This window comes from Sapajus apella, unplaced genomic scaffold (genome assembly GCF_009761245.1).
Source record: "Sapajus apella isolate SASKATOON/1434 unplaced genomic scaffold, GSC_monkey_1.0 scaffold96, whole genome shotgun sequence".
In the NCBI taxonomy this organism is placed as follows: Eukaryota; Metazoa; Chordata; class Mammalia; order Primates; family Cebidae; genus Sapajus; species Sapajus apella.
This window is the reverse complement of record NW_022437036.1, coordinates 623,178-630,462: the sequence shown is the minus strand read 5'-3', so window position 1 is coordinate 630,462 and position 7,285 is coordinate 623,178. Positions and strand designations below refer to the sequence as shown.

At 56.2% G+C, this 7,285-nt stretch overlaps 1 protein-coding gene across 1 annotated transcript in view; it reads right to left on the bottom strand.

The window, feature by feature from the left end:
• Positions 1-641, bottom strand: part of GMEB2 (glucocorticoid modulatory element binding protein 2) — a 40,762-nt gene extending 40,121 nt beyond the window's left edge. The window contains exon 1 of the mRNA XM_032257004.1: positions 490-641. The gene's annotated coding sequence lies outside the window, so the exon portion shown is untranslated. The remainder of the gene's footprint in view (positions 1-489) is intronic.
• Positions 642-7,285: the final 6,644 nt, after the last annotated feature.

Below are 7,285 nucleotides of genomic sequence, written 5' to 3'. Positions count from 1 at the left end.
GGGACCCTGTGGGGCGGTCCCTGGGGGTCGCGTCCCTGGGGGTCGGGCCCCTACGGGTCGGGTCCCTGCGGGGTGGTCCCTGGGGGTCGCGTCCCTGCGGGGCGGTCCCTGCGGGTCGCGTCTCTGCCGGGTGGTCCCTACGGGTCGGGTTCCTCCGGGGTGGTCCCTGGGGGTGACGTCTCTATGGGTCGTGCCCCTGCGGCGTGGTCCCCACGGGCTGAGTCCACGGAGGAGGCCGCTGGAGCCCGAGCTCGCGCCCGCCCGCGGCGCCAAGATGGAGGCAGGAAGCGCCGCCGCCGCCCGCGCCGCCCGCCTGACGCCGCCGTCGCGCCTGACGCCGCCGCCCGCGCGGCCGCCCCTCCCCCGGCCCTCCCCTCCCCCCGCCGTAACGTCCTGACGCTCCGCAGGGACCCCTGACTGGACGGCGGCGCGTGAGCGGAGCGAGAGGCCTCGCCGCGGGGGGGCCGCGGGCGCGCCGGCGCCGCTTACCTGGGGCCGCGCCGGGCCTGCTCAGGCGCCCAGCGGGGGCGGCGGCGTCGGGAGCTGCGGCGGCGGCGGGCGGCGGCTGCGGCCGCGGGCTTCGCTCCTTGTTGGGGATTCGGCGGCGGCGGCGGCGGCGGCGCGGGCGCGCGCTTCCTAGTGACGCAGGCGGCGGGGTCGCGCACGCACGGGGCTGGGAGGGCCGGACACTTATTTGGCGCTCCCGAGGAGGAAGGCGGGGCCGTGAAATAAGGCCCAATGGGCCCCGGGGCGCGTGCGCGGACCGACCTTGTCGGCTCCGGACGCCGCGGGCTCCGGGTCCCACTGGCCCGGGTCGGGCGTCGCCTTCCCGGCGCGGGCGGCCTGGCCGAGGGACGAGGGTCAGTGGACGGACGGCGCCAGGGAGTAGTGCCCACGCGCGGCAGAGCGGTACCTTCAGGCCCCCAGGTACGGGCACCCCTCGCCCGGACGCTGCTGTGGGTGAACGGGCGCAGACGGGACTCGCCTGCGGGGCGGACGCCTGGATTCGAGGCTGTGGAGGAAGACGCCGTAGGGTGCAGGGGACTCGCGCGGAACATGCGGGGGGCTCAGCCAGCCACGGCGCCCAGCGTAGAGGGCGAGAGGCATCTGAGAGCGGCCAGGAGGGAGGGCACGGTCACCCCTCAAGCCGTCACCCCAGTCCCCCAAACGGCACTCCATTCCCACTGCAGTCCCACAGCCGGCACCCCGATCGCATAGCTGACGCCGCAATCCCACCCGTCCCACAGCCGGTACCCCGATTCTATAGCTGACGCAGTCCCACAGCCGGCACCCCGATCGCATAGCTGACGCCGCAATCCCACCCGTCCCACAGCCGGTACCCCGATCCTGTAGCTGACCCTCAGTCCCACAGGCAGCACCCCGATCCCATCCCGGTCCCACAGCTGGCTCACCCCGATCGCATAGCTGACACCCGGATCCCGCCCCCGTCCGGCAGCTGGCACCCCGATCCTGTAGCTGACCCTCAGTCCTGCAGCCAGCACCCCGATCCCATAGATGACACCCCATTCCACGGCCGGCACCCCGACCCTGCACCAGTCCCGCAGCAGACACCCCGATCCCACCCCAGGCCGGCAGCCGGCTCGGATCCTGTGGCTCTCCTCCAGCCCCCAGAGCTCGTTTGTATGTTTTATTGGCAGAGGCTGGGGCTGGCCCCGTGGGCCTCTGTGCTGGGTTTCTCTGCGCTGCAAGGCTGGCTCTTCTGACCTCTTCCAGGTGTGACTGAGCACCCTTGCACTTGCTGTCACCCTGCCTGTCTGCGGGATCCCGGGTTCCCTATCAGGGACTGAAATGAGTCAGAAAAAAGGAAACGTGTTTGTCTGGGATGGAGCCCTGACCCTGTGCTCACACTTTAGGAGGAAGGCTCAGCAGGCCACCTCCCAGAATGGGAGGTTCCCAAGCCAGCCATACTTCCGAGGTGCTGCAATCAGGGCTGCAATTGCATTCTGTTCTCAGTAAAGTAGAATGTGCTCAAGCCAATGAAGAAAAGGTTTTTGGGTTGGTTTGGTTTTTTTTTAGATGGAGTCTTGCCCTGTCGCCCAGACTGGAGTGCGGTGGCATGATCTTGGCTCACTTGGTTCAAGCAATTCTCCTGCCTCAGCTTCTCAAGTAGCTAGGATTACAGGCACCCGACACCATGCCCAGCTAATTTTTGTATTTTAAGTAGAGATGAGGTTTCACCATGTTGGCCAAGTTGGTCTGGAACTCCTGACCTCGTGATCCTCCTACCTCAGCCTCCCAAAGTGCTGGGATTCCAGGAATAAGCCACTGTATTTTTTAAAATTAGATTCACTGAGCAAGGTGGCTCATGCCTTTTACCTCAACACTTTGGGAGGCCAAGGAGGGAGGATCACCTGAGGCTGGAGTTCAAGACCAGCCTGGGCAGCAGAGTGAGACTGTCTCTGGGAAAGAATTTTAAAAATTAAACTTTTGAGCCTTTGTCAGTAATACTATTTTCTTACCTGGTTAACATGAGAGAGCTCATACAGTTTGTGTGCTTGCCATTTATCTGAGTTTGCCTGTCTTCATATTTTGGGAATAAATGCCAATAAAGTCAAAGAGGGGTGCTGGGGGTGCCTGGGGATGGGAAGGCGGCCACAGCTAACCTGCCGAGATCTGACTGGGGTGAGCCCTGGGGCCTGTTCTGCCTCCTTCACTCTGGGGGTGTCCTTATACCCCATTCCTCCCACTGATGCAGAACCCTCACTTCCGGGGAGGCCCCAGTCACGAGGCTGCAGACCTGAGAGAAGAAAGAAGCCAAAACACCATGATTCGAAGGCACAAGCTGCCCCCTTCTGCAGGATCCAGGGGAGGCGTGAGACCCTGAGGTTTAAGTTCCGGATCCTAAAAATCAAACCTTCAAATGGTCCAGTCTACTCAGAGTTAGAGCTTCTGTTTATTCCAAAGCCCTGAGGTTTAAGTTCCGGATCCTAAAAATCAAACCTTCAAATGGTCCAGACTACTCAGAGTTAGAGCTTCTGTTTATTCCAAAGCCTGAAGTTCTGAGTCTGCCTGAGATGCGTGAGGAAGCCTCACAGGCCAGGCTTTTGTCTCTAAAGCTTGAGTCCCCAGCAGCTGAGGGGAAGAGAAAAGTGTTCTTCAGTTGAATTCATGTCATCAGCTAGAGCTGTTGTCTGAACGTGGTGTGCCCTGCAGGGTTGACTTTTGAAAACCCTAACCCACAAGGCAATGGTATTAGAAGGTGGGGCCTTTGGGAGATGATCAGGTCATGAGGGTGGTGCCCTCCTGAATGGGATTAGTGATCTTGTAAAAGGGACCCCAGAGGGACCCTTAACCCTTCCCCCACCTGAGAGCACAGTGAGAAGGGACCATCTGTGAACCAGGAAGTGACTCCTCACTAGACACTACTGATATCTTAATCTTGGACGTCCAACCTCCAGAACCATGAGCAACAAATTCCTGTTTATAAGCCAGCTAGTGTGTGGTAATTTTGTAATAAGCATTCTAAGATAGCCAGTGTTACTGAGCATCTACAAAGTAAGGAAATGCTTTTAAAAAGATGGAGCCTTGTTTTCTTTCTTTTTTGAGACAGAGTCACACTCTCTCACCCCGGCTGCAGTGCAGTGACACAGTCTCCAGCTCACTGTGACCTCCACCTCTGAGATTCAAGTGATTCTCTTGCCTCAGCCACCAAAGCAGTGGAATTATAGGAGTGTGCCACCATGCCCAGCTAATTTTGTATTTTAAGTAGAGACCAGCTTTCTCCGTGTTGGCCAGGCTGGTCTCGAACTCCCGACCACAGGTGATCTGCCCACCTTGGCCTCCCAAAGTGCTGGGAATACAGGCATGAGCCACTGCACCGGGCCAACTTTTGTATTTTTTAGTAAAGCCATGTTGGCCAGGGTGGTCTCCAACTCCTGACCTCAGGTGATCTGAGGCCTCCCAAATTGCTGGGATTATAGGCGTGAGCCACTGTTCCCAGTCAAAAGATGGGGCCTCAACAGAGAACAGAGGCCCAGCCTGAAGGCTCCCACCAGCCAGCGCCTGCAGAGCAGCAGCAGCCATGGCATGGTGCAGCACTGGCTATGACCCACGGCAGGAAAAAGGGCCTGGGAGTCTGTATAGATATAAATAAGTAGGAGTGGAGAGACCAGACGGCTCTTCTGTGCAGTGGAATTCCAGTTAAGAAGTGTAGAGAAAATAGAAAATCACCATTATTTGTCACAAACTCCACTGATAGGTGCTAAAATTATTGGGGAGAAGTTTGAAGTGAAATGAGATTTGCATGGTCTCAAAATACCTCTTCCAGGCATGGTGGCTCATGCCTGTAATCCCAGCACTTTGTGAGGCCAAGGCAGGCGGATTACGAGGTCAGGAGTTTGAGACCAGCCTGACCAACATGGTGAAACCCCGTCAGTACTAAAAATGCAAAAATTAGCCTGCCCTGGTGGCGGATGCCTGTAGTCCCAGCTACTCAGGAGGCTGAGGCAGGAGAATCGCTTGAACCTGGGAGGCAGAGGTTGCAGTGAGCTGAGATTTCTCCACTGCACTCCAGCCTGGGCGACAGAGTGAGACTTTGTCTCAGAAACACACACACACACACACACACACACACACACACACACACACGAATAAGAGAAAAGAAATGTTGACTGCAGGCTGGGCAAGGTGGCTCACGCCTGTAATCCCAGCATTTTGGAAGGCCCAGGTGGGTAGATCACCTGAGGTCAGGAGTGCAAAACAGCCTGGTCAACATGGTGAAACCCCGTCTCCACGAAAAATACAAAAATTAGCTGGGCGGATGTACACCTGTAGTCCCAGGTACTTGGGCAGCTGGGGTAGGCGAATCACTTGAACAGGGGAGGTGGAGGTTGCAGTGAGTCGAGATCACACCACCACACTCCATCCAGCCTGGGTGACAGAGTGAGACTCCAAAAGCAAGAGAAGAAACAGGTGGGACCCTCAGTGTGTCTAGGGCATGGTGGGTGAGGTATAGTGCTGGCCCCTCACGTGGAAGTAGACAAGAGCCGACCCTGTGTCTACTGGGGAAACACTGGCACGCCAACCGCAGTCAATCCCTCACTCCCGCCAGGACAGCTGGGCCAGAGCGTGGGTTTGGTAGCACCCATGTCTTGGGATCACAATGTGGTTGACAGCTCCTCCCATTTGATTTCCTCATGGGAAGGACTGCAGTATTACAATACACAGGCTGGTGCAAGGGATCATAATACCCTTTCCTCTTTTTTTTAATTTTTTTTAGACGGAGTTTCACTCCTATCACCCAGGCTGGAGTGCAGTGGTGAGATCTTGGCTCACTGCAACCTCCGCCTGTCTCAGCCTCCTGAATAGCTGGGATTACAGCCATGTGCCACCAGGCCCAGCAAAGTTTATATTTTTAGTAGAGACTGGGTTTCACCAAGCTGGTCAGGCTGGTTTTGAACTTCTGAGCTCTGAAGTTGAGGTCAGATACGCCTGCCTCATGGCCTCCCAAAGTGCTGAGATTACAGGCATGAGCCACTGTGCCCAGTCTCTTGTCCTTGTGGGGTTGTTCTTTTTTGTTTGTTTGTTTGTTTTGAGACAGAGTCTCACTCTGTCACCCAGGCTGGAGTGCAATGGAGAAATCTCAGCTCACTGCAACCTCTGCCTCCCAGGTTCAAGCGATTCTCCTGCCTCAGCCTCCCAAGTACCTGGGATTACAGGTGTGTGCCACCATGCTGGGCTAATTTTTTGTATTTTAGTAGAGACAAGGTTTCACCATGTTGGTCAGGCTGGTCTCAAACTCCTGACCTTGTGATCCGCCCGCCTCTGCCCCCCAAAGTGCTGGGATTGTGGGCGTGAGCCACCACTCCCGGCTATCCTTGTGTTTTGCAGTGATGCAATGAACATGTCTTATATTTGTAACAAGAAAAAATGGCTAGCGTAATATGCCTATCCTGTTTTTCCCAGAGTGGACATTATGAAGATTAAAAAACATTTTAAAGTGTTTTGAAAATAATAAACTATGCCATACACACAAAGTTTTAGTGACTAGAAGTACAAGTTTATTGTTTGTTGAGACAGGCCCTACTGTGTCTCCCAGGCTGGAGTGCACTGGCACAGTCATGGCTCACTACAGTCTTGAACTCCTGGGCTTAAGCGATCCTCCCACCTCAGCCTCCAGAGTAGCTGGGACTACAAAGGAGCGCCACCATGCCTGGCTAATATTTGTATTTTTTGTGGAGATGGGGTTTCACCATGTTGCCCAGACTGGTCTCAAACTCCTGGGCTCCACCAATGCTCCCGCCTTGGCCTCACAAAATGGTGGGATCACACCTGTGAGCCACTGCACCCAGCTGAGTTTCTGTTGTTTGAAGCCACTTCATTTGTGGTACTTCTTACAGCAGTCCCAGGAAACTAAGCAACTGTGGAACATTACAATTGTTCTCCTTCAGCAAAAGGAGAAGCGCTTGTGGTTTGCAGCCGCTGTTCCTACGTTCACTTCTGCACAGCTGCACCTTTGACCGCCTGACTCGAGTGCATAGCAGGCAGGGGGGGCCTGGCTGAGTCAGGACTCTGCTTGTGCCATATCCTCACCTGCTCTGCTGGACACCCCTGTTTTGGGGACACCCACTGCTGCCCCAGACACCTAGCAAGCACCAGCTGTGTCCAAACACACAGGGTCACTCTCTCGGCCCGTTGCGAGCTGCTGTAACAGGGTGCCACAGACTGGGCAATTTATACAGAACTGGGTGATTTATTTCCTCAAAGTTCTGGAGGCTGGGAAGTCCAAGATCAAGAGGCCATCAGGTCAGCGCCTCCTAGAATGAAGAAGGGAGGGCCGGATCAGACGCGCTGCGCCGAGAGCCTGGTGGCGGGGTGACGGGGGTGTGGGGAGGAAAGGCACAGGTTTCTTGGGCAGGCTTTGAATCAACAGCGTTAGGTCAGCTCCCTAGCTCAATCTGTAACCCCAAGCCCCCCACCTATCTCCAGTTACAGAATCACAGACCCTCCCCCTACCGGTGGCTGTGGCAACCCTTCCCTAAACCTGAGACCTCACCTCATTAGGAGAGGCGCTGAATCAGCGGGGGAGGGCCCCACATTATCTCCACCCCTGACTTGACCCCACAGTGGAGGGTGAGGAGCTCACCACCGTGTCCTCACCTGGTCGGAGAGAGAGAGCCCGCTCCCAGGAGCCCTTTTAATACAGCAGAACACGGCTGTGCTGCAGATAAGTTTCCAACACAGAAACTTCAGAGGGGACATGTTCAGATCATAGCAGTCACTCTAAACAGAGTGTCTGAGGTAGTTTTTTTTTTTTTTTTTTTTT